Raw genomic sequence first — 26,873 nt, forward strand, 5'->3', positions numbered from 1 at the left:
ACACACACAATGGAATACTACTCAGTCATTAAAAATGAAATCCTTTTTTTATTGCAAGAAACTAGATGCAACTGGAGACTGTTATGCTTGGTGAAATAAACCATCCCCATAAAAATAAATAGCATATGTTTCCCTGATTTGTTATGGATAATATACAGAGTAAAAAATGTAGTGCACATGATCAAAATTGATATTTTTACATTTGACTTTTTTAGCCCTGGTCTATACTCTTGAGGGACAGTGGTTTTTTTTTTTTTATTTTTGCTTGTTTGGTTGGCTTTTTTGTTTGTTTTTTACTGAATTACAACTTGTTACTGGTTGAATTCTTTATTTAGTGGAGGGTTAAGCTTGTGTATAAAGTAAATTAAAAGTACGTCATTGTAAAAATTAAGAGTAAAATAATAAAGGAAGGAAGAGGGAGGGAGAGAGAGGGTAGAGTGGGAAGTATCATTATTCTCTTAAAACCATATATGTGAAATGCATTAAATTTATTCCATTCATTTAAATTTTTAAGATGTTTTTATTTATTTCAAAGGGATACAGAGAGGCAGAGGCAGAGAGAGAGAGAGGTGTCTTGCACCTGCTGGTTCACTCCCCAGTGGGCCACAACAGTTGGGGCTTCTTCCAGGTCTTCTAGAAGGACGCAAGGGCCCAAGGACTTGGCCCATCTTCTAATGCTTTCCCAGGCCACAGCAGGGAACTGGATCAGAAGTGGAACAGCCAGGTCTTGAACTAGCACCCGTATGGGATGCCAGAACTGCAGGTGGCAGCGTTACCTGCTATGCCACAGGGCTGGGCCCTCCATTCATTTATATATAATTAACCTCAAGCTTAGTAATTCAATTTCACAAAGCAGTCTAATCTTAAAAATCAGACATATGAATAATGAGTTATATGAAGAGTGTTTACTATAATTATTCATCATAGAAAATTGTTAAAACTTAAGTTGTCAAAAGGAGAAAATATTTTCAGCCAATTAAAATCACAACCTTTAAAAAGAGTAGTTAACACCATGAAGGGAAAATTACACACTGTTGAGCAGGAAAAGTAGAAGACAAAGTAGCATGTCTGTTTGGTCATGGCTTTGTTTGTAAAATGTACGTGTATATGCATGTATCTGTGTGTAAATGTTAAGTGACTTGAATATAGAAGAGATTTGATCTCTTCCCATGGCCTATATTAAGTTTTCTGAATGTTCTGTGATGCACATATAATGCATACATGTAAACAGAGACACATTTTTAGAATGAAGTTAAGGAAAATCTTTAACATATTTATATACTTTAAAGGCAGTTATAGAGACAGTGAGGGAGAGAGAGCTCTTCCATCTGATGGTCCACTCTCCAAATGGCCATGATGGCCAAGACTGGGCCATGCTGAAGCCAGGAGCCAAGAACTCTATCCACTCTAATTTATTAGGATATTTTAACATGAGAAGATAGGATTGCTTTCTGATCTCCTAGATAAGAATGATAATCAAAATGAAAGTATCTACAATGTCTCATTTTGTTTTAATATTTGTCAAATCAGTAGTTTTTTGTTTTTTTGTTTTTGTTTTTTTTTTGTTTGTTTGTTTTTTTGTTTTTTGACAGGCAGAGTTAGACAGTGAGAGAGACAGAGAGAAAGGTCTTCCTTCCAATGGTTCACCCCCAAAATGGCTGCTACAGCCAGTGCACTACGCTGATCTGAAGCCAGGAGCCAGGTGCTTCCTCCTGGTCTCCCATGTGCGTGCAGGCCCAAGCACTTGGGCCATCCTCCACTGCACTCCTCCGTCATAGCAGTGAGCTAGACTGGAAGAGGAGCAACTGGGACAGAATCCGGTGCCCCAACCGGGACTAGAACCTGGGGTGCCAGCGCCGTAGGTGGAGGATTAGCCTAGTGAGCTGTGGCACCAGCCAAATTGCTAGTTTTTTAAACAGATGCAATATTGTTTGTATACACAATTCTAAAAGCATAATGATATATCTTTCTTCTCTCTCTCCCACTCTTCTTCCTTGCATTTTTCTTTAGTTTTTGAGATAACATTTTAAATACACTTTACAGTAAAAAAAAAAGTCTTAATACTTCACCAAAAAAAAGTTTAACAAGTAAAATGTAAAAAGACCCTAGTTTAGTGGGAATATTGTGAATGGCTATAAACAATATTTAAAAATGAAGACATAAAGTGAGAAACTAATATGTGTCCTAATTCCTTTACAAAAAGTCTCATGGCCAAATGGTAGAGTTAGAAACATACCAGGGGATTCCAATTCAATCCCATCAAGGTGGCATGTACCAATGCCATCTCACTATTCCAAGTGATCAATTTCAGTTCACAATTGATCATAATGATAGGACTAAGTGTCAAAGGGAGCACATAAACATGTCTAGTACCTGCTAACACTAACCAATAGAATAAATAAAGGGGAGAGTGATCCAACATGGGAAGTGAGATACTCAGCAGACTCATAGAATGGCAGATGTCCTACATAGCACTCTGGCCTCAGAATCAGCCCTGAAGGCATTCGGATCTGGCTGAAAAGCCCATGAGAGTATTTCAGGCATGGAAAGCCAAGACACTCTGGCAAAAAGATCTCTGTGAGTGAGATCCCAGTGGAAAGAACAGGTCTTCAAAGAAGGAGGTACCTTTCTCTGAAGGGAGGAGAGAACCTCCACTTTGACTATGACCTTGTCTAAACAAGATAAGAATCGGAGAACTCAGAGGGCTTCCATAGCCTTGGAAACTCATGACTGGAGCATAGGGAGATTACTGATGCCATAGATAGGAGTGTCAATTGGTAAAGTCAACAACAGGAGTCACTGTGCACTTACTCCTCATGTAGGATCTCTGTCCTTAATGTGCTGTGCATTGAGATTTAATGCTATAACGAGTACTCAAACAATATATTTCACTTTGTGTTTCTATGGGGGTGCAAACTGTTGAAATCTTTACTTAATGCATACTAAACTGATCCTCTGTAAAAAAAAAAAAAAAAAAAAAAGAAAGAAATTATCAACTCCCAACTTGACTCTCACTGGGATTAAACATGACAATAGGTCTGATCTGATTTCATCATCATTTAAAAAAATCATCTATTATTTTTCACTTTATGTTTCTGTGTGGGAGCAAACTGTTGAAATCCTTACTTAATGTATACTAAGCTGATCTTCTGTATATTAAGATAATCGAAAATGAATCTTGACGTGAATGGAAGGGGAGAGGGAGTGGGAAAGGGGAGGGTTGTGGGTGGGAGGGACGGTATGGGGGGGAAGCCATTGTAATCCATAAATCCTACTTTGGAAATTTATATTCATTAAATAAAAGTTAAAAAAAAATTAAAAGTCTCATGGGAAATCTTTCATTATTTGCCAAATATCAGTGCAAAAACATCTATTTATATGATCTCAAAGGATTGTGTATAATAAAGTAGAACTTTTCTCAAGTTTTCTTGACAGTCTCACATAAAAACTGTTTAATAAATTTAAACAGTTTCAATCTCCTTGTAATTTTTAGAAATCTGTAGGGATTCTACACTGTTTCTAGTTAGTAATTCCACATACTAAAACTACTGGGGTATTTCCTATAAAGCTACGCAGAAAGGGCAGGTCTTGGAACTGAGACCCTGTTTCCTGCATGGGAAGAAAGGAGAATTGAGGTCCCCATAGATGACAGCTCATCACGTGCATGAACCCCATACACACAGCACTGCTGCTGCCTAGTGACCACTCTGTCCACACTGCACAATTGGGGAGATGCGGGGCTGCTGCCACTCAGCTCTCCACAGATGGCTCTGGGGCTGAGACTTCTCTGCTAACAGGCAAGGGGCAGGGTGCCTGGGTCCTGGGTGCCAGTCCAGGCCCCACCCACTAGACCACAAGGAACCCAGGGAAGTGCTGTGCTGACAGCAAGATGGGGCCCAAGGTTCCAGAGACGCCCTCTGGGAGCCAGCGTCCTGCCAGCAGGTACCACCAGCTTCCCCTTCCCCAACTCTGGACACCTGGCCACACACACTCACCATTCCCAGGTGTCCAAGATGGGCTGTGTTGTGGTGGAAAAGGTCAGAGAACAGCGGATGCTGCACTACCTCCACCCAGCAGCAGAGACCCCTCCTTGGACCTCTCTCCTCCAGGAATTTGGAACTCTGTGGTGTCACAATCCAGTGTGATTATGTGGCAGTGATGTCACCGTGCCTGATTGGACAGCTCCCATAGCCATCAGCATGGACGACACAGAAGTCACAACAAATCAGCATCTTTACAGCAGGGAAGGGAACTCCAGGCTGCTCCAGATGGTAGAGAGGTGAGGCCTGGGTTCAGGGGCCAAGGGCCTCCCCCAGGGCTGCACCCTTTCACCAGCGGGATCCTGCCACCTGTTGGGACCCTCCTGCCTCCCCACAGGTTTTCCTGGGAGAATCCCACCTGGAGGCTGCAGCCACCTGCTTAGGTGAGTTAGAGAGTATTGGCTGTTTATTGGCTTTGGCCTTTTTCATTTCCTTCATATTGCTGACTCATTTCTATGTGGGGTTTTTAATATTAAGAATGTTTACAGATATTACAAATTCAATTTTTTTCATCTCTCCTAGATATTTGTTTTCTAGTCTGCCTCTTGTACTTTAATATTATTTTCTGTTTGTTTCTTGCTGGTACTTAGTAATTAGTGGATTTTATGCATTGATATTTCCAGTAATATTGTTAAATTTATGTATCAGTTGTATTTATTATTAGATTTTATGAATTATCTAGGTATTTATGTGTCATCCTATGTAATTCTTCGTGTGTGTGTGTGTATATATATATATATACACAATTTCATTCCTTATAAATTGAACTTTACACATTTTTTTGCCATTTTATTTCCCTGATTAGCCTTACAATAGAAAGTTGAAAAGAAATAGTGGTGGCATCTGGGTGTAGGCTTACATCCAGGGAAAAGCTTTCAAAGGTTCTGTATTAGTTGTATTAGTTGTGTTGGTTTTTGTAGGTTTCTTTTAATCTTGATCAGATTGAAGAAGTTACTTTCTGTTTGTTTTCACTGATATAAGGTTTTTTCATTAGATGCTGAGTTTTATTAAATGTTTTCAACATGTAATCTAAACAATCAGTGATTGTCTTTTTGCATTTTTCGCCTATTTGGATTGCTTTTTTGGGAACCTTGACAACTCTTGTATTTTTTATTATCTCTTGCTTGTAATTGACCTATTATGTTTTCCTATATCATTTCATTTATTATAATGCTTTGCGGTCCCGGTGAGTCATGGGCTGGCTGTTTGTTGTTTGCTGGGACCTGGAGGCCAGGGCGTGATCTCAGCCTGGCTCCCTGCAACCCCTTGCGGTCAGGACAGGGCGGGCTCCCCAGGTATGCATGGCCTCGCCGGGCAGTGCCTGCGACTGGGACGTGCCTTGTGATGGCCTCATCTGCCACCTGCAGGCATGGGCTCCAAGGCCTAGATACGTGTGGTGCTGCCCACGGTGGAGCAGATCCTGGAGGACGTGCATGGGGTGCCGGCCCAAGACCCTGTCTTTACCGCGCTGGCCCTGTAAGGTAGAGGGCTCATGCTGGGGCAGGGCAGGGGGCGGCCCCGAAGCCCCAGGAGTGGCAGCTGGGGCAGGACCTTGTGTCCTGTACTGCATGGGCCTGGGGCCAAGGAAGGCGTTGGCCCCATTAATGGAGGGGGAGAGCGCCATGGGACAGAGGCCGTGGTGGGGGTCGCAGGGGTCTCCGGCCTGGCCCAGGGTGGAGCTGAGAAGTGGGGTGTGCAAGGACAGGGTTCCGCATGCAGGATCGGGGTGGACTCTGTGGTCTCTGCGAGGTGCTCAGCTGTACTGAGCCCTGGGCCCAGATGGACCCAGAACACCGCCCCCGCCCTCCCTCGATGCCACCTTGGGCTGAGGCCTGAGGATTCTATGGGAACCTACTGTTCTTTCTCTTTCTTTCTTTTTTGAAAAAGACATTAGAGACAGAGGGAGATCTGTCCACTGGTTCGCTTCCCAAATGGCTGCAGTGGCAGGAGCTGGGCTGACCAGGAGCCAGGAGCTCCATCCGGGTCTCCCACGTGGGTGCAGGGTCCCAAGCACTTGAGGCATCCTCCACTGCTCTCCTAGGACACAGCAAAGAGCTGGATCAGAAGTGGAGAAGCTGGGACTCGAACTGGCGCCCCTATGGGATGTCAGAGTCAAAGGCGGCAGCTTTACTGCTACGCCACAGCACCAGCCCTGGGAGCCTACTTTTTAGAATTGTTATACTGGGGCCCTGTGCCCACGTGGGACCCATAGGGAGCACCTGGCTCTGGCCTGGCCCAGCCCTGGCTGATGTGGCCATTTGGGGAGTGAACCACAGATAGAGGATCTCTCCCTCTCTCTATTTCTCTCTCTCTCTCTCCCTCCTTCCCTCCCTCCCTGTTCCCTTCCTCCCTCCCTGTTCCCTCCATCTCTCTCTCTCTCCCCTCCTGTCAGATGAATTAAACAACCCCAGCTGTACTACCACATTCTGTGCCGGGCTCTGTGTGACCTGGGGCTGCTTGGCATTGCTGTGGGCCGCTGCCCTCAGCCGGAGGTTCTTTTCAGTCGCCGGCTGCCTTTTGTCTGTCACGAGTCACCTGTAGTGAGCAGACGTCCAGCCGGGGTTCGAGGCCAGGTTCCTGGCCATGGCCAGGGAGGGGGGGGTCATGGACCATGTGTGTGTTTGTGTGGGGTCCTGGACTGGGTGTGGGGGGGTGGACAGTGGTGGGGGGTTGTGGACCACGTGTATGTGGGGGGTCATGGACCGCAAGTGTCAGCACACTGCCATCACATTGCTGCCTCTGAGGGTCATGGCCATGCTCGCCCACAATCCCCCATGCAGTCTCACTTGGGGTGTATCTGCCTAGGAAGTGCCACAGCCCATTTGGCAAAAAAAAACCACATTGCATTCCACCACCTTGGGCTGACCTGGGCCCCTTCTCCCAGGCCTGGGTGCCAGCTGGGCTGTGTGGGCACCCAGGACCAACTCCCGCCCCCCAGTCGGTCCTGTCCATCTCTCGGGGTCACCCTTGGCCCTGGCCCTCCTCCAAAATGGGGCTCTGAGAGGGGCCAGGGGAAGCCACCACCCATGATCTGGGCCACTCGATGTCTGATCCAGTTCCCTGCTGGTGGCCAGGGAAGGCAGCAGCTGGTGGCCCCGGTGTGGGCCCTGTTGTTTCCATTATTGCCGAGGACAGCATTTCTAGAACAATGTGCGAGACAGGCGCAGTGGGGACCTGGGAACCCAGAGCTCCATGTGGGTGGCAGGGACCCCACTATTGAGACTGGCATGCTCCGGCTGGTGTGTGAGGCACCAGGTCATGCATGAGCCCCCGAGAGTGACTGTGGCCACCGGGGTGGGCTTATGCTGTGCAGGGGTGGGGTCTGCAGGTGCCCGCATCCCCAGGCTGGGCTGCCTCCTGCTGGGTGGCTCTGGAATTGGGGGTTCCCTTGTGACTGATGCTCCCTCATGCTGTCCCAAGCCCCCTAGGAGACCCCAGGAAGAGTGAGGACCCTGAGGCCCAGCAGAAGCAGCTGTACCAGCAGAGCCGGGCCTACAAGGCCGCCAACGTGCTTGATGCTGCCCTGCGCCTCACCACTGCCTCCTCCAGCTGACCTGGGCCCTTCCCCACCCCGGGCCCTGGCTGGACCCTGTGTGGGCACCTGGGACCACCTCCCCCCAGCAGACTCTGCCCATCTCACGGGGCTACTCTGTGCTCCCTTACCCAGCACAACACTCCCTGGCCTAGAGGGGGAGCCGCCTGCCCTGGTAGGGCCCCACGGGCCTCATGATGCCACTCCTGGGCAGGAGCCACCCTTTCATCACCGAGGGAGAGGCTGATGCAGTGGACAGCGGAGCGGCCACAGGCCAGGCCCTGGACACCCTCCCTGGGACAGAGGCCCTGCTGGCCGGCCCTGGCTCTCTGCATCCTGGGGCGCAGGGCTGAGCCCCAGGGCCACAGGAGTTTCTCTTCTGCTGCCTGAGCCTCAGAGACCCCAGCCTCAGCTGCTCAGCCAGGGCAGAGACCCCCCAGCCCACCGGGTACTGTTGGGCCTGACAGAGCCAGACAGAGACACCCTAGTGGGACAGTCTTCCCTGGCCAGTGGGGATCCCTGGCCTCCCTGCTTGTGGCCGACGTGGGAGGCCTGCCCCTGCCCCCGCTCATGCAGCAGTGACTGGACAGCTCATTTATTAAAGCTGTGCAACACGGGTGCAGGGGGCATGGTCCTTCCGTCAGCCGGCAGCTTTACATGGGGTGTTGGCGGGCGGTGCGCTATGAGCACATGGGACAGATGCTGCAGGGCATGGGGAACAGGTGGGTGGGTGGAGGGTGCCGCCAAGTGGTCGCCGGATCCTCAGTGGCCCTGGGAATGGCCGGGGGTGACACTGGCGTCCAGGGTCAGGGGCCAGGCAAGACCCAGTCCCCAGGACAGGGCCTGCAGCCCTGCTTCAGCTCCATTGTCCAAAGGTCACTCTGCAGTCTCTGAGCAGTCCTTAGCCCCGGGCCTGGGGACACCCAGCAGTCTGGTTGTGTGGAGGCCTCGGGCACTGCCTCACCCCAACTGCTGGTTACCCCCAGGCCCCCTGCTTGGCAGCCATGGCCTAGAAGGAAGTGCGTAGCACCTGGGGTGCGCCCTGGAGCTTGGGGGCTACCCCTGCTCCTCCTAGGCTGTGTCCTGTGCGGCACGGGTGGGGCCTGAAGGGGGCACCCACTTGGGCTGCTGCCTGCAGCTGTCTGGCCCAAGGGGGTGGAGCACAGGACACAGCAGGTGGAGCCCCCTCCCAGGGATGGAGTGCTGGGGTAGCCCTGCTGGGCAGCCACCCACAGGTTCCCTTTCCCCAGCCAGATTCTGCAGGACAGAGGTCCTGGCTCTCTCTACAGTGCGAGCCTCCATGGAGGTGGGCAGGGCCATGGGGCCCCTTCTTCTGCTGTGTTCAGGCTCCTGGGGTGTGATGAGGCTCTGGCCCCCCGGCTGTGATGGCCCTGGAATCCCGTGGTCCTGGTGCTGTCCGAGTGGCCCCTGCAGAGGAAGCTGGGAGGGAGGCACAGAGCCAGGTACCCTCCCCTGACACCTGCCTTGCCCACTGTGCCTCGGCCTGGCAGTGGCATCCCAGGGCAGCAGGGTTAGCCCGACCACAGCATCCCCTGAGGAGCCCCTTCCCTCTCACAGGCTTGCTGTCTTCCAGTCTCCCCCACAGGGTGGGTGGGGGTCCAGGGTAGCCTGGCGGCCCCCTCCCCTCCCTGCCACCTTTCCCTCGGGCCCCCCGGGGCACTGTCTGGGCTCCAGCCCACACCCCTGCTCCCCCAACTGAGGCTGGGAGTGGAAACCAACTGGCGGAGCCCTCTTTAAGGAATTAGCAGGAGCAGTAATTACAGGCTCCTGTCCTGCTCAGTGGTGACAGCCTCAGCCTGCCTCCTGAACCTGCTCCCTCCCCTCAGCTGGGTGAGCCTTGGGGTTGCAGCAGTGGCTTCCCCGGGGTCGCCTCTAGGGTGGGCACTTGCACCCCATTCCCTTCTGAGAGGAGGCCTTGGCCAGGTGAGGCCATGGTGAGCTGGCCTGCTAGGCGCATCTGCACAGCATCTGCCAGGCTGGCCGCGGCCTATTCCAGGAGGCCCGCGGGGGCAGGGGCTGGGGCCTTCTCCACAGCATGTCCATGGTGGCCATGGCCGCTGCCATGGGGGCTGGGCATGTAGTTGAAGGGTGGGACGCACGCTGCGTGGCTCAGGGAGCCGTGCAGGCTGGCAGGGAAACCCCCCATGGGGATACCCAAGCCCTCGTGGGCAAAGGGCAAAGGGCATGGGGGCAGGGCCCTTGGCCTGGACCGGCCCATCCACTTCGCTGCCCAGGAGGGCGGCTGGGGCGCCGGTTGGGGTAGGGGGCTGCTCCCTGCTCTCCAGGCTCCCGGACGTGCTGGCTTGGTCTTGGGCTGGGCCACCTCTTCTGTCTGCACCAAGGCGTCCTGGTCTTCTGCGGCGGGGGGCCAGCGGGGCCCTCCTCGGGTGAGGCATCCTGGAGCAACAAGGCCAAGGGGGGCAGGGTGCTCATTATGGATTTTATATGCATTTTCCTGATGGGAAGTGACCCTGAGCATCTTTCCATGTGTCTGTTGGCCATTTGTATTCCATCCTTTGAAAAATCCCTGTTTATATCTTTAGCCCATTTCTTAACTGGATTGCTTGTTTTTCGTTGTTGTTGAGTTTCTTGAGCTCTTTATATATCCTGGTATTATTCCTCTATGGAATTTATAGTTTGCAAATATTTTATCCCTTTCTGTTGATTTCCTCTTTAATTTGTTGAGCATATCCTTTCCAGTGTAGAAGCTTCCTAGCTTCATGTAATCTCATTTGTCTATGAGTGCCTTTTTTGTCTGTGTTTCTGAAGTGTTTTCCAAGAAGAAGCTTTTGCATGAGCCAATGTCTTGTAGTGTTTTGTCTTAGTTTTCCTTGAATAATTTGGCGGTTTCAGGTCTCATATTTAAGTCCTTGATTCACTAGGTATGATTTTATGTAGGGAATAAGATAGGTGTTCTTGTTTCATACTCATGTATACAGAGATCCAATTTTTCCAACATCATTTGTTGAAAAGAATGCCCTTTCTGCAGCAAGTGATTTTAGGTCAATTGTCAAAGATTTCTTGGTTGTAGATGCATTAGTTAATTTCTGGAGTCTCTAGTCTGTTCCATTGGGTGACCTGTCTAATTTTGTGTCAATACCAAACTGATTTGATTATAATTGCCCTGTAATATTTCTTGAAATCTGTTCTTGTGATGCCTCCAGCTTTACTTTTAATGTTTATGATTGCTTTGGTTACTTTTGGTCTCATGATTTTGTAAGACTTTTAGGTTGATTTTATGCACATCTGAGAAAAATGTTTCAGCATTTTGATTGGGATTGCATTGAATCTGTAAATTGTTTTGGCAGTATGAAGATTTTGATAAATTATTTCTTCCACTGCATGGACATGGAAGATTTTTCCAATTTTGATTCTTTTCTATTTATTTCCTCATGTAACTTTCATTGGAGAAATCTTTGTATTCTTGCTTCAACAGATTTAATTCTTTGTAGCTATTGTGAATGAGACTGATGTTATAAGTTCTATTTCAGCTATTACATTGTTTATGTATATAAAAGCTTTTGATATTTATGTGTAGATTTTATATTCTGTAACTTTGCAAATTTCTCTTATGAATTCCAATAACCTTTAGTGGATTCTTTTGGTTTTCCTATGTATCAGATCATATAATCCACAAACAAGGATAATCTGATGTCTTCCTTTCCCAATTTTACACCTTTTCTTTCTTTTTGTCTAATGGCTCTGGCTAAAACTTCCAGAATTGTATTGAATAGTAGTGGTGAAAGTGGACATCCTTGTCTGGTTCTGGATCTCAATGAAAATGCTTCCAACTTTTTACCCAAAAGTATCATGGTGACTGTTTATTTGTCATGTATTATCTTGACTGTGTTGAGAAATGCTCCCTCTATACACAGTTTTCTTAAAATGTTATCATGAATGGATTTTGTGTTTCATCAAATGCTTTCTCTGCAGCTATTGAGATAATCATACATATGGTCTTCATTCTTCAATTCGCTAATATGATGTATCACATTTATTGATTTGTGCATATTAAACAATCCCTGCATATGATGGATAAATCACACTTGGTCTGGGTGAGTGATCTTTCTGATGTGGTGATGGATTCTATTGGATAGTAATTTGTTGAGGATGTATGCATGAACACTCATCAGAGATATTGGTCTACAGTTCATTTTCTTTGTATCTTTTTCTGATTTTATAATTAAGATCATGCTAACTGCTTAACAGGAGTTTGGGAGGAATCCAGTTTTTTCAGTTGGTTTAAATAGTTAACATGAATTGGAATTAGTTTATTTATTTATATGAGAAGCCAAGTTACAGAGAGAGGGAGATACAGGGACAGTATTCCATCCATTGGTTCATTTCCCAAATCCAATCCAGCTGATGCTAATGCACCCAGGAAAGCATCAGAGGATGACACAAGTAGTTGAGACCCTTCACTTATATGGGAGACCAGGATGAAACCCTTAGCTCCTGGCTTCTGGCTGGCCCAGTCTCGTCCCAGATACTGCAGCCATTTGGGGGTGAACCAGAGAATGTAATCTCTCTCTCTCTCTCTCTCTCTCTCTCTCCAGCTCCATCTCTAAAATAAAGAGGGGGAGGGGCTTGATACAGCGGGCTCTGCCACCATCTGCAGTGCCCGCATCCCACACGGGTGTCTGTTTAAGTCCCATCCAGCTCCCTGGCGATGTACCTGGGAAAGTAGGGGAGAATGGTCTGAGTCCTTGGGCCCCTACCTCCATGTGGGAGACCTGAAAGAAACTCCTGGTTCTGGCTTCAGCCTGGCCCACACTCAGCTGTTGCAGCCATTTGGGGAGTGAACTAGTGCATACAAGACCTCTGTCTGTCTGTCTCTCTGTCTCTCTGTAGCTCTGACTTACAAATAAATATTTTTGAAAAGTCACAAATGATTTTCACAATTTTTGATGTTGCTTTTCCTTTGTTTGTTACCAATATATTTTATTTGAAAAGCCTGTGTGAGAGAGATTGAAAGATCTTCCAACTTCTGATTTATTGCCCCAAATGACCACAATGGCTTTGGTTGGCCCAGGCTGAAGCCAGGAACCTGGAACCCAATCAGAGTCTCCCATTGGGGTGGCAGAAGCCCAAGTACTTGGGCCATCCTCTGCTGCTGGAAGCATTAAAGTCTTAAAAACTAGTTTTTATATTGTCCATTATAATCATTATTATAATCCTTAAAATGAACTTCAGAGACAAATCTAACCTTTACAAACAATATTTTGCGGTTATTTACATTTGAAGCATCCTGTGAGTAAAACGTCCCATTATCCTATGATTAACAGTTTTCACAGAATATAAATTCATTATCCTATCATGTTTAGAGCTTTTGCCTTATAAGCCACTTTTCCTAATTGATAGTTTATATTTTTAAGGAGTATTCATGCATCTTACTGCTTTTGCCATTTATTTTATAATGAAAACTATGGAGAACAGTTACTGAAAAGGATGTGAATGGGAGATAGGTGGCTTGTGTGTGGGGATTTAAGCCATGGAAATGGCCTCATGAATAACTAACAGCCTTACTGTATTAATTGACTTAAAACATGTTCCAAAATCTGTATATATGAAACACATGAAGCTTGCATACCTTAAATATAATTAAAAAAAAAAACAAACAGATTTTGGGTCTGGCTCCGTGGCTCACTTGGTTAATCCTCCGCCTGTGGTGCCGGCATTCCATATGGGTGCTGGGTTCTAGTCCCGGTTGTTCCTCTTCCAGTTCAGCTCTCTGTTGTGGCCCTGGAGGGTAGTGGAGGATGGCCCAAGTGCTTGGGCCCCTGCACCCACGTGGGAGACCAGGAGGAAGCTCCTGGCTCCTGGCTTCAGCTAGGTATAGCTCCAGCCATAATGGCCCTTTGGGGGATGAGCCAATGGAAGGAAGACCTTTTTTCTCTCTCTCCCTTACTGTCTAACTTTTTCAAATAAATAAATAAATAAAATTAAACAAAAAAGACCACAGATTTTTCCAGAAGAATTAAAATTATTTATCCTAGGTTCTTGCTTCAGCAATAGGGATCTTTTAAATTGAAAGTAGTTTAATAAGAATTACACCTAAATTGCCAGAATGTGGCCTTGTACCTAAATACCATTATTTCTAGGGTGGATTTCAGGGCACTGACATTTTAAGAAATATGACACCCATTTCTCTAATAATATGCTATGAATGTTTGGATCTGGATAATCTGAAAGATAAATATTTTTCTATTGTAGAATTTCATAGGTAGAAGATCATTGAATGATCCAGATGTAAAATTAAAATAATCTGGAGCTGGTGTTGTGTTCTCCTGGCTTAAGCCACTGCAGCAATGCAGGCATTGCATATCTAAGTGCCTGATTGAATCCTAGATTCTCTGCTTCCATTACAACTCCCTAGCAATGTGTCTGGGATGGTAGCAGATAGTCCATGTTGTTGGGCTTCTGCCAGCCATGTGGGCACCCTGGGTGGTTTTGACCTGGAACAGTGCTGGCCCTTGTGGCCATTTCGGTAGTCAATTAGCAGGTGGGAGATAAATCTTTGTCTTCTTCTCTGTCTCTTCTATCTCTCTTTCTCTCTCTCAATAAATAAAAAATTAATCCTAATCCTTAAGAACTTTGTGTCCTTGATAACATGTTAAAGACATGGCTTTTAGCCTACAGAAAAAAATTAATAAAATTTGTAAATACCTTTGTCAAGTGGAAGTTTTAAGAAGATTATCATTAGGCACATCTGTGTAAGAGGAGTTTTATGGTTTCACATTTTTCTTGCTGTAGTTTCAGATCATTTGAACCCCTCATTACCATTCACTTTCCTCATCAGTGCCTAGCTTTCTAGATAACCATAGCATTTTCCTTTGCTTTATATGTTCAGTAATTTCGTAAGCACATGTCTAAGTTTAGAATGTTATGGGGTGATTTTCTTAAACACATTTACACTGTATAAACATATGTGTTCAAGTATATTTTGCACTTATAGTGTTTTAACTCTAGATTTTCAGTATGTGGTTTTTTTTTTTTTTTTTTGGCAGGCAGAGTTAGACAGTGAGAGAGAGACAGAATGAAAGGTCTTCCTTCCATTGGTTCACCCCCCAAAATGGCCACTACTGCCAGCATGCTGCACTGATCCAAAGCCAGGAGCCAGGCACTTCCTCCTGGATTCCCATGTGGGTGCAGGGCCCAAGTACTTGGGCCATCCTCCACTGCCTTCCCAGGCCACAGCAGAGAGCTGGACTGGAAGAGGAGCAACCAGGACAAAATCCAGCATCCCTACTGGGACTAGAACCCAGGGTGCTGGTGCCTCAGGTGGAGGATTAGTCTAGTGAGCCGCGGTGCCAGCCATCAGCATGTGTTCTGGTCCATTGCTTCAGCTTGCTTCTGTGTTGTCACTGTTGCTGAATTATCTACTCTATGTACAACCTTTGTATCCTCTCAAATCTGTTTTCTTTTTTTTTTTTAAAGTATTTATTTATTGGTAATTTTCTCTGTTAATAATATGTCTTTTTGTTTTATTCTAATCAGCCTAACTAGATAGGATAGATGTTAATTATCTTTATTTTCCACACAGAGTTTTGTTACATTGATTTTGTTTCCTATTTTTTTCAAATTCTATTGACTTTTTTCACGTCTGCCAATGAAATTGGCTATGCATTGGCTCATGTGCAGACATGGGAACAGACAGGCACGTTTCCATGGGTTGTGTGGCTGAGTGGCACTGGTGCAGATTCTTCATAGGCGATGCTCTGCTCGCTGACAGAATGTGGACTGCATGGTGCAGCGCTGTGGGGCGTCCTTGCCTGTGTCTGAGATGAATTCTCAGCAGCCAGGCGATGATCTGAGAAATGCGTGGGGCAGAGGCCTCAAAGCCAGCACTGTACAGGTAGCAATGAGTTGCTGTGTGGGCATCACAAGCGGTTCATTCTCCCGCCATAGGACAAGTGATGCAGAGGCTCAAGGGCACCCCCAACTTCCTGTCTCTGTTTTACACTCTGCAGTGCACAAGCCCGTGAGACGCGACCACTAGGGGGCGTCCTCTCCACAGTCGCTGGAGCCACCCAGGGCCAGGCTGCAGTCCCCACGGGGCTGACCTTGTTCTCCCCGCTGGGGGCGCCACTTCCAGGACTGCATCACTGAATTTATCGTTGATGCTGCAGTTTACTTGAACTGCTCTGGAGAGCTATCATAGCCCTGGTAGTTTATAAACCACAGAAATGGACTCACAGCAGATGCACAAGTGGGGGTCTCAGATGATGGGCCTGGCAAGTTGGGGTGCATCAGGGGTCTGGTGTCTGGTGTCTGGACATTCCCAGAATCTTCAAGGGGATAAATGAAAAAACGCACACTGGATCTGTTTGTGAGGTTGCTGAACGCACCTGGCCACCTCACAGCCTCACCCCGTGATAACCCCGTCCCTCTTGACCACCTGTCAGCATTTAGTGCTCTGATCAGACCACAGCAGACGTTCATCTTCGTGTTCTACCTGTTGTTTGGGGTTTAATTTGCTCTTTTTCTAGTTTCCTTAGGTGGAAATCAAGGTAATTGATTTGAGACAATTCTTATATGAGGGGCTTCAAAAATTTCAGAGAAAATTCAGTTCTCTCTTCAGTGTGTTTTTTTAAAGATTTATTTACTTATGTGAAAGAGTTACATGGAGAGAGAAGGAGAGGCAGAGAGAGAGAGAGAGAGAGAGAGAGAGAGAGAGAGAGGTCTTCTATTCACTGGTTCACTCCCCAATTGGCTGCAACAGCCGGAGCTGTGCCGATCAGAATCGAGAAGCCAGGAGCTTCTTCGGAGTCTCCCACATTGGTGCAGGGACCCAAGCACCTGGGCACAGCAGAGAGCTGGATGGGAAGTGGAGCAGCAGGGACTCAAACCGACACCCATATTGGGAGCTGGCACTGCAGGCTGCGGCTTTACCTGCTATGCCACAGCACCAGCCCCAAGGTGTGTTTTTGTAACGAACTTCTGAAAATACCTTACAGACATTTACTGCTATTTTTTTCTTTAGTGTCTCTAAAGATACTTTACACAGATGCTCTAATGTTGTATTTTCATTCAGCATTTATAACTTCTAATGTCTTCATTAAGTCTTGGACTCAGTTTTACTGAAATGTGTCCTACTGAGTTGCTACAAACTTCAGTGTTTTCCTGATACTTCAGTGTGATAGTTCTTTTGGATTTGGTTTGTGGTCATAGAATATAATTTGTATACTATCATTTTGATATTATCCTGTAATTAATATTTGTTTTATGGCCTACATCTATTTTGGTAAATCTTCTATGGATACTTGAGAGTGGTGGTTTCACCTGTATGTTCTTGGAGATTTTCTTCCGACTCATTCTGTTATTTGCTGAATAAAATGTACTGGGATAACAGATGATACTTGCAATTTTTTTCTTTTTAAATACTCTATCTTATTTTACAAGATGCATTTTGAAACTCTATTGGATGTAAAAATTTTAGGATTATTGCATTGTCTTGATTAATTGAACTGCTTGTAAATATGAAATGACATTTTTATTCCTCATGGTAGTTTTGGTCATTAAATACACCTTGCAAAAGCTCATATTCCTCAGTTTTGATTTGTCAAATGTTATTGTGGCAAATATTTTCCATTTTAAATGAATTTGTGTTTTTACATTTAATGTATATATCTGATAGGGAGGATATAATTCATATTATTTTCTCTGTACTGTCTAATCATTTGACTTTTAATTGAGATTTTAGACCACTTCCTTTTAAAATGATTGTTTATGTAATTCAACTTATCTGTCATAATATTGCTTTCTTTTAATTCCATATTTTGTTATACCATTCTGCTTTATTTTAGATTACTATTTTATTTATTTTTATTTATGTGAAAGACAATTACAGAGTCAGGTAGATACAGAGAGAGGGCTTTTACCTGCTGGTTCACTCCCCAAATGCTCACAACAGCCAGAACTCAGCTGATCTGAGACCAGAAGCCAGGAACTTCTTCTGGGTCTCCCACACAGATGCAGGAGCCTAAGCACTTGGGCCATCTTCTACTGCTTTCCAGGCAGGGAGCTGGATCATAAGTAGAGCAGCTGGGACTTGAACTGATGACCATTATGGGATGCCAGTGTTGCAGGTTAGGGCTTTAACCCCCAGAGTCACACCGCCAACCCCAATTACTATTTTATGATTTAGTTATATTTCTATTTTGGAGGAATTATTAATTAAAATCCTTTGTTTTGATACCTTAGTAGCTGCTTTACCAATATTAGCATAGATTTCAACTTATAATATTCTACCTGGAAGTAACACCATAGCACATTATATATAATAAAAATACGATATTTTCTCCTTGTCCTATTACACCCTTCCTGCCGGTGTAAGATTATAATTCATTAAATTTAGAAAAAAATTGCTATTGTGGGGACCCATGAGCCGGCCATGGGCCCACATGCTAAGGCTTAGCTTGCTGACCATTTGCAATAGTTATTGCTGTGTGGATGTTTACGGTTTCTGTTGAGCTGAGATATCGGGACCTTTCCATGACCCCAGGGTTGAGTCAACAACTATGGCCTTGGGACTTCCCATACTTCTTTTCCCACTGACCAAGAGTTGAGAAAACACCAGGTGGAGCAACGATAAGCTTTCTGCTGGTGTCCGAGCCGCCTGCTACGTGACCAGGAGCTAGATTGGATGAAGACACGTGATCACCTTTATGGTTGGACAAGGAGTGCATGGACTGTGCATGATCAGGCACCCCATTGGAGCACCACTGCATGGACTGTAGCATGGACTAAGCTTGCATTACATGCTTCTGCAATGTTATACTATATAAGTGATTCGTGGAATAGTAACAGGAGCTTCCCCTTTCTTTCGGAGCTCCCCTTGCTCAAGGGTTTCTTTTTCTATCCTGTTTAAATAAAAGTCTACTGAAGACCGATAAGCTGCAAGCAACATCGTTCCTTTGCAGGCAAGGGAGCGACAGCTGTTTTCCTTCAGATATTTTCCCTCTCCATTCGTGGGGTCATATTAGTTACTTGAAGTTTCATCATAGATCAGCACTGTCTCCAAGATGCACATATGTTTTATGATGTGTAATTTAGGTTAATTTCCATCTAGTATAGTAACAATCACTGGCACTGTGTTTTATATATTTACAACTGTAGGTTATTAAAAAAATGTTCATGCTTCCACTTACCTGTTTCCAGACTGATTTTTTGATGCAGTTAAGTTCCTTATAAACAGGTTCATCTTTTCCAGTCTTGTGTTATGATTTGTTATGTGGATCACAACCATGCTTAGCCCACAAGTAATCTCCCACTCCTAAGGCAAAGACTTTTATTATTGTTCTTTTCACTGTCCCATGACTAAGGAGTTTTCATTCTGGCTCATAGCAATGGATGATTAGGTGCAGCACTACCTGGGCACCAGGCACAATTTCCTGTAATGTCCCACCCACAGTATTTGGGTGTTTTCTGATGGGCGTGCACTGTAAATGACTTAGACTAGAATTCAAAGATGGCCCTCCACAGTTCCTGGTTCTTCCTCATTCCTGCCTTTTCCTCCCCCATATTCTGCCCTGTGATATGGGACTACCTTTGTGTTCCGAGATGCTCAGCTTCATCACATCTGCTCAGGGAGCTGGGGAGACACTGCCCCAGTTCCTTCTCCTGTGATTTAGTCTAGAATCTCTCTCTAGAAGGAGCTGTGGAGTGTGTGAGGCCTACTTCACTTCTTTTCCATCTTTCAGGTTTTGTCTTCATTTCTAGAGGCCCATTATTATGAACAATGTGTATAATGCAGTTTTTTTTTTATTATTATTTCATGTAGGAAGATAAACAGCCCTTACTTAATCTTGGTAGCAAGCAAACTGCATGTGAGCTTCAGCATGTGTTATAGATTGGCTAGGATACTCTTCTCCCTTTTCTTAACTGCTTTGTGCCTATCCTTTATTTTTCAGTCTACTTATCCTACCTTTAGGAAAATCTTCTGGGTCTGGTGTAGATTGAATTCTCTAATTCAATTCTAATTCATTCTCTAATTCTTTTTTTTTTTTTTTGACAGGCAAAATTAGACAGTGAGAGAGAGAGACAGAAAGGTCTTCCTTTCCGTTGGTCTACCCCCGAAATGGCCACGATGGCCAGTGTGCTGCACCGATCTGAAGCCAGAAGCCAGGTGCTTCCTCCTGGACTCCCATGCGGGTGCAGGGCCCAAGCACTTGGGCTACCCTCCACTGCCTTCCTAGGCCACAGCAGAGAGCTGGACTGGAAGACAAGCAACTGGGACAGAATCAGGCACCCCAACCAGGACTAGAACCCAGGGTGCCTGCACTGTAGGCGGAAGATTAGCCAAGTATGCTGTGGTGCCAGCCTAATTCTCTAATTCTGATTCTAATTAATTCTCTCATTAAACTCTGTTATCTTGATAAACTACCTAAATTTAGAATTGTAATTTTACTTTCATTTCTTCTCCACTAGACTCTAACCTGAATAAGAATAGTAATTTTGTCTATCTTCAGAGCCTACAATAATATCTTACATAGTGTGGATTCTCAATATATATTTGTATTCTTAATAATTATTGTACAGTTAATGGGAAAGTTACCATATCTTTATATAAAAGTATTCATTTATTTTTCTCTTATCTTCATACTGAACAAATATCACCTGAAAATGGAGAATGCGTAAAGCAGCATGAGACAATTCTGGAAAAGGGTATGTGAATATTTCAATAAAACTCAGAGAATTTTCAGTGATTTCATGACTCACAATGAAGCCTACAAGCAGGATGATTTGAGGTTCTCTGCTAGATAGGCTAACTGGAGGATAAAATTGATATGCTCAAGTAAAACAACATCTAAACAAAATAATAGTATGCATGTTACCATATAAGTTATACACTGATTACCAGAAGTAGCACAAAGCAATAGGTTAAAGAGCAAAAATATGGTGACTAGTGCCACAGCTCACTTGGCTAATTCTCCACCTGCAGCACTGGCACCACAGGTTCTAGTCTCAGTTGGGGCACTGGATTCTGTCCTGGTTGTTCCTCTTTCAGTCCAACTCTCTGCTGTGGCCCGGGAGTACAGTGGAGGATGGCCCAGGTACTTGGGCCCTGCACCTGCATGGGAGACCAGACGGAAGCACCTGGTGGCTTCTGCCTCAGATTGGCACATTTCACAGCCATATTGACCATTTGGTGGGTGAACCAAGGGAAAAGGAAGACCTTTCTCTCTGTCTCTCTCTCTAACTCTGCCTGTTAAAAAAAATTTAAAAAATAAAAATATGGTGGCAAGCAGATATGAGGTAATTTGGTGAACTAAAGGTCTAACAGTCAATTTAAATTTGAGAAAATAATAAATTTAGGAAAATCAAGGAATGTTTATGTCATTTACTATTAAAATCACTAATGAAATACATGAGCATCTAAATCTACACTTTATAAAATATCAGTAACCACAGAGTTATTTACAGTCCTCTAGTCTACCAGAAAAGTTAAAACCTATATCAACTCAAAAGATAGATTTAGCATAGGGCTGGTGCTGTGGTGCAGTGGGTTAACACCCTGGCCTGAAGAACCAGCCCCCAATATGGGCACCAGTTCAAGACCCAGCCTGCATCACTGGCATCACATATGGGCACCGGTTCAAGTTCTAGCTGCTCCATTTCTGATCCAGCTCTCTGCTATGGCCTGGGAAAGCAGTAGAAGATGGCCCAAGTCCTTGGGCCCCTGCACCCACATGAGAGACTGGGAAGAAGCTCCTGGTTCCTGGCTTGGGATTGGTGCAGCTCTGGCTGTTGTGGCCATCTGTGGAGTGAACCAGCGATGGAAGACCTCTCTCTCTCTCTCTCTCTTTCTCCCTCCCTCTCTCTCTCTCTGCCTCTCAACTCTTTATGTAACTCTTTCAAATAAATAAATAAATCTTTAAAAAAAAAAGAGATAGATTTACTATATTGGTAAAAGGCAGTTCTCATGGAGGGTACATATGGAAGCGACCAAGAAACCTTAGCAAAGTTTTTGGTTCGTTCATCCCACAATGAAAAAGCCAAGCAAGATGGACTAAGTTTGTAAGTGCTAGGATTGCATTAAAATGGATAATTAAAAACTTAATGAAGATAATTCAAGGAAGGACAATCCATTTATCTGAAACATCATGAATGATTATATATCCAAGTGGTAGCAGTAAATTCAGAGATGAACAAATATACAAAAGATATACAGTGCTCAAAAATATTGCATTTCCGTAAATAGACTTTTTTACTTGATAGGGACAATAATAATATAAAAGGCAGCTTAAAAGGGGGGACTTGGTAAAAAATATTATATTACAATTACAAAAAAGAAAAGAGCATATGTATTTTTTTAAGATTTATTTTATTTATTTGAAAGAGTTAACAGAGAGAGGTAGAGCCAGAGAGAGAGAGGGAGGTCTTCCATCCACTGGTTCACTTCCCAAATGACCACCACAGCCAGAGATGTGCTGATCTGAAGCCAGGCACTTCATCTGGGTCTCCCACATGAGTGCAAGAGCCCAAAGACATGTGCCATCTTCTACTACTTTCCCAGGCCATAGCAGAGAGCTGCATCAGAAGTGGAGCAGCTGGAACTTGAACCAGCACCCAAATGGGATGCCAGTGCTGCAGGCCGGGGCTTTAACCCATTGCCCCATAATGCTGGCCCCCATATGTATTTAAAATAAAGATCATGGCAATAATTAGGAAATTTTTCAAGGAAAAGTATTTATATCTAGAGATACTCTATTTTTCAAGATTTAGTTATTTATTTTGAAGGAGTTATAGAGGGAGAAGGAGAGAGAGAGAATTTATATCGGCTATTCACCCCCTAGATGGACACAATGGCCAGCACTGGCCACAGCCAAAGCCAGGAGCTTCTTCCAAGTCTCTCACAAGGGTGGCAGGGCCCAGAGAGCTGGGACATCATCTGCTGCTTTCCCAGGCCAATTGCAGGAAGCTATATCAGGAGTGGAGCACTTGGGTGATGAACTGGTGCCCATGTGGGATGCCAGTGCTGCAGTTTGCAGCTTTACTTGCTATGCCAAAACACTAGCTCCTAGAGATACTCTTTAAAATGTGATAATGGAAGGCACTGTTGTATAGAACTCAGGAATAGACAAAACATATATAGCCAATAATGAGAACATTGTTCCATTAGACTATGCTGGTTCTAAGAAATGTGTGTAATTCAGTGGCTAAGAGAGAGTGTCAGTGGTCTCACAATTAAAATTGAGCAAGATGTCCTGAGGTGCACAGTGGGAGGAGTGGCTGACAGATGATGTACATCTGTTGGAAATAAATTCAAAGATAAACCTAAAAATACAAAAGGGCTGCATTTGTTAATATATATTGTTTATTGTAAGTAAAAACTGAATTTATAGGTGGAAGAATTGAGAAACTGCCAACCAGTTATGAGGACCACTTGGTGAAAAACCTCACTACATTTGCATCAAAATTCAAGGGAAAACAGAAATGAATGAAACATAAAGTGAAATTTTGCAGAATATCCAATAAATCTTGAAGGAAGCATACTTGTAAGCAGCACTACACCACTGAGTTCATAACAATATGATAATTTGTGGGTTATCAGAACTAAAGTAAGATTTAAAAATATACCACCTGGAATGTGAAAATGAATATACTGGACAAGATTTTAAAAACTGGGTACTTAAAATTGTTAACAAAATAGAAATTGTCATTTTGTTGATGATATCATATTGTTGTAATTGGCTGTCCCTAGGATACTGATGATTCACACAAGTGATAACAGTAAATTAAAACAAAATAGAACAAAATAAAGGCAGCTGCTGCCACGGGGCGGGGTGGGGACCGGGAGGAGGAGGAGGGTGCAGAGGCTCGGGTGGGTGGGTTTGCTCCCCAGCAGGACGGGTGGGGGGGAGCCAGTGAGTTTCCCGCCCAGGCACCAGGGAGAAAGCCAAAAAAAAAAAAAAACCCAAAAACAAAAAACCTGTGGGATTTATTTAACGTGATCTTGGCAAACGCCTTCTGCCTCTTCTTAGCCAAGACCCTCCACTCTTCGGCCAGCCCTTCCTCCCTGCAGGGCCCGAGCTCCACCGCTGGCGCCCTGGTGACTGTGTCCAGGCGACTGAGCTGTGCGGAGCGGAATCCGACTGCAGCTCCAGCTACTGCACACTGTGGCAGTGCCTGGCGGGCCGCGACCGCAACCCCGGGCTGGCCCACAAGGAGTGCCAGGCGGCCCCGGAGGCGCTGCAGGAGAGCCCACTGTGAGACGGCCGCTGCAAGTGGGGCATGAAGGAGCTGCAGTGCCTGCAGATCTACCTGAGCCTCCACCCGGGGCTGACCGAGGGGGAGGAGTTTTAGGAGGCCTCTCCCTGCCAGCCAGTCACCTCCCACCTCTCCGACGTCTTCAGGCTTGCCTCCTCTTCTCAGGGACAGGGGCAGACCCGGCGGTCAGCGCCAAGAGCAACCAGGCCAGCAACCTGAACGGCAACTGCAAGAAGCTGCGCTCCTCCTACATCTCCATCCTCAACCCAGGAGCTCGCACATGGAGCTCTGCAGCTGTTGCCAGTGCCACAAGGCCCTGTGCCTGTTCTTCAACCGCGTGCCCAGCAAGTACACCTACCACATGCTCCTCTGCTCCTGCCGAGACCAGGCGTGTGCGAGCGCCGCCGCCAGACCATCCTGCCCAGCTGATCCTACAAGGACAAGGAGCGCCTACCTGCCTGGACCTGCGTGCCCTGAGCCGCACCGACCACCTGTGCCAGTCCAGGCTGGCCAACTTCCACACCAACTGTCGAGCCTGCTACCAGACACTCACCTGCTGCCCAGGGGACAGTTACCAAGTGTGTCTGGGCTCCTACGCGGGCATGGTTGGCTAAGACATGACACCCCACTACATGGACTCCAGCCCCACTGGTGTGGTGCAGCTGCCGCAGCAGGGGAACACAGAGGAGGACTGTGAGAGGTTCCTGAGGGACTTCACTGAGAACCTGCACCTCTGGAATGCCATCCAGGCCTTCGGCAATGGCACAGATGTGAGCATGTCCCCTGTGGGGAGCAACCCGGACTGGACTGAGTTACTGGAATTAAGACTTATTCTATGCATCTGCTCTCCCACAATATGGCGCTGGGAGAGGAGAAAACAGCTTCTACGCAGCTGCCTTTGCCAACTTGAGTGATGACCTCCAGGAGCTAATCCTGCTCCTGATTGGAGGAGAGCAGCGTACTCGGCGTGTGGGCAGCCGAGTTGGGATTGGCGGAGGAGGACTATAAAAGAGGAGAGAGACAGCATGCACCAGGAACATCTAAGGGGAACATCTATCTGAAGGAACACCTGTGCAGCCCCCAAGAGAGCCGGCCGGCGGTGTGCCGCTCCCCCGCGGAAGTGGGGAAAGTGGCAGGGGGAACCGCCCTTCCACGGAGGTGGAAGGGACGGTAGCCAACCCGGGAAGAACCAGCAGCAAACCCGGGGAGGGCCGAGCAGACAAAAGAACAGCGCAGGGTCCTGTGTCGTTCCCCCACGAAGACGGGGAGCGACAGTCCCCAAAGGGCCCCTCTTTCCTGGCCACATAGGCCCTCGGGTGGAGAAGATGCTTTCTCTGCCGGATGACCTGGGTGACAGCACTGGCCTGGGCACAAGTGCCATGACCACCTGCCCTTCTGTCCAGGAGCAGGGGCTGAAGGCCAGCAGCTCCAGAGTTGGGCCTGTCCTTCAGGGAGCTGATGACAGACATCATCCCAGGAAGCAGCAAGGTGATCAAACCCAACTCAGGCCTCAGCCGAGCCAGGCTGTCAGCTGCCTTGACTGTGCTCCCCCTCCTCATGCTCACCTGGGCCTTGTAGACCCCACCCTGGGGAACTGTGTCCACAAGGCTTCTGGAAGCGCCTCTGACAAGAACTCCTGCCTGACACAGCAGACACAGAAACACACGAGACAACCACACACACCTTGCAAACAAAACAAAACAAAATAGGACAAAAGCGAGTCTTGTCTCTGAGCCTGTCTCCTCCCAGGTTTCTTCTCTGGAGAAGTTTTTCTAAGCTGGACAGACAAGCAGGGGGGCAGCCTCCATCCTCGGCTGGAGTTTTCTTCTCTGGACCCCTTTGAAGCAACAGACCAAGACCCCTGCTGCCAGGGGGACTGTGACTGTGCCTGCTGCAGGCTGAGGCAGGGCAGCCCATGCTGGACACCTGCCAGGGGCAGCAGGCACTGGGAACCTGTGGGTCCCATCTGCCCCTCCTCTTAGCTGCAGGAGTGTTGACTGCTTCTGTGCCCTCAGCAGGCCGGTGGGCCAGAGTCTGGCATGGGTGGGGGACCCCTGCAGAAGGGGTGATGTACCCTGAGCTCCCTGGGAGGCACGGATGGCAGAGAGCCCAGCCCAGCCCAGCCCACCTGGGGTACCAGCTCCAGGGTGGAGGTGGGGGCTTCTGCCTCCTTGGTGGCAAGAGTTTTAGGGTCAGAGAGAAAAGAGGCTTTGTTGGTGCTGGGTGGGTGGGTGTCTGGTCTCACTGGAGAGGGGCAGCAGGATCCGGCAGTGGGTGCAGGTCTCCAGCAGTTGTCTGCATGCCCCTCTCATGCCCATGCCCCCCTCCATCTCTGAGACCTAAGTCAGCTGTACATACAGTCTTTCCAAATGTGTGTATATGCACATCACATCCGTGTGTCCTGTGGTTCCCTGTTTTTTTTTTTTTCCTTTTTTAAAGAAATGGACCTATTGAAATAATACCCCTTCCACTCCTCCCTCCCAAGATGAATGAAAAGGTGTTATTCTAAAGTTTACTTTTTAATAATGTTGTCTACAATGGGAACAGACAGCCCCTGGCCCCTCCACTCCCTCTGTGTGCCTGGCTGCTGTCAGCCCAGCTGGGGCTGGGGCTGGGGCCCCTGTTCCGCATTCGTGGTTAATTAAGCAAAAGGCACCAATAAAAAAAAATACATCTGTTACAGTTATATGCTAATTACTGTAAGTAGTGTAGGAGCAATGGTAGAGTAAGAGCCAATAAAAGCAATTTGCTACACAATGTTCTGTTACAATTAAATAATAATTAGATAATTACAAAAAGCTAAACAAGTTAAATCAAGTAAATATCAGGGCAGTTACCAGGATAATATCTGCGGTATTCTCTTGTGTTGACTGATGCTACCAAAAATCTCAGTACCAGTGATAAATTCGGAGTTCCCTAAAACCATAAAATAGTTTAAAAATGTGTGATTCTCATAGTATGAACAAATACTTTGGTGATAAACCATTCAGAGATACTGTGTACATGAAGGATTCCAAGACAACTTAGACATTTTTCAGAGGGCTAATAATCTTACAATGAGAAAGCCA

The 26,873-nt window shown here is 46.3% G+C and overlaps 1 long non-coding RNA gene and 1 pseudogene across 1 annotated transcript; both read left to right on the forward strand.

The window, feature by feature from the left end:
- Positions 1-688: 688 nt before the first annotated feature.
- Positions 689-18,742, forward strand: LOC138848324 (uncharacterized). Its single transcript, XR_011386115.1, has 2 exons — positions 689-4,423; positions 18,098-18,742. It is a non-coding gene; the product is annotated as an uncharacterized lncRNA (long non-coding RNA).
- A 1,496-nt stretch (positions 18,743-20,238) lies between these two features.
- LOC138848319 (GDNF family receptor alpha-2 pseudogene) lies at positions 20,239-26,480 on the forward strand (annotated as a pseudogene).
- The last annotated feature ends 393 nt before the right edge of the window (positions 26,481-26,873 follow it).

This window comes from Oryctolagus cuniculus, unplaced genomic scaffold (assembly GCF_964237555.1).
Source record: "Oryctolagus cuniculus unplaced genomic scaffold, mOryCun1.1 SCAFFOLD_69, whole genome shotgun sequence".
NCBI lineage: Eukaryota > Metazoa > Chordata > Mammalia > Lagomorpha > Leporidae > Oryctolagus > Oryctolagus cuniculus.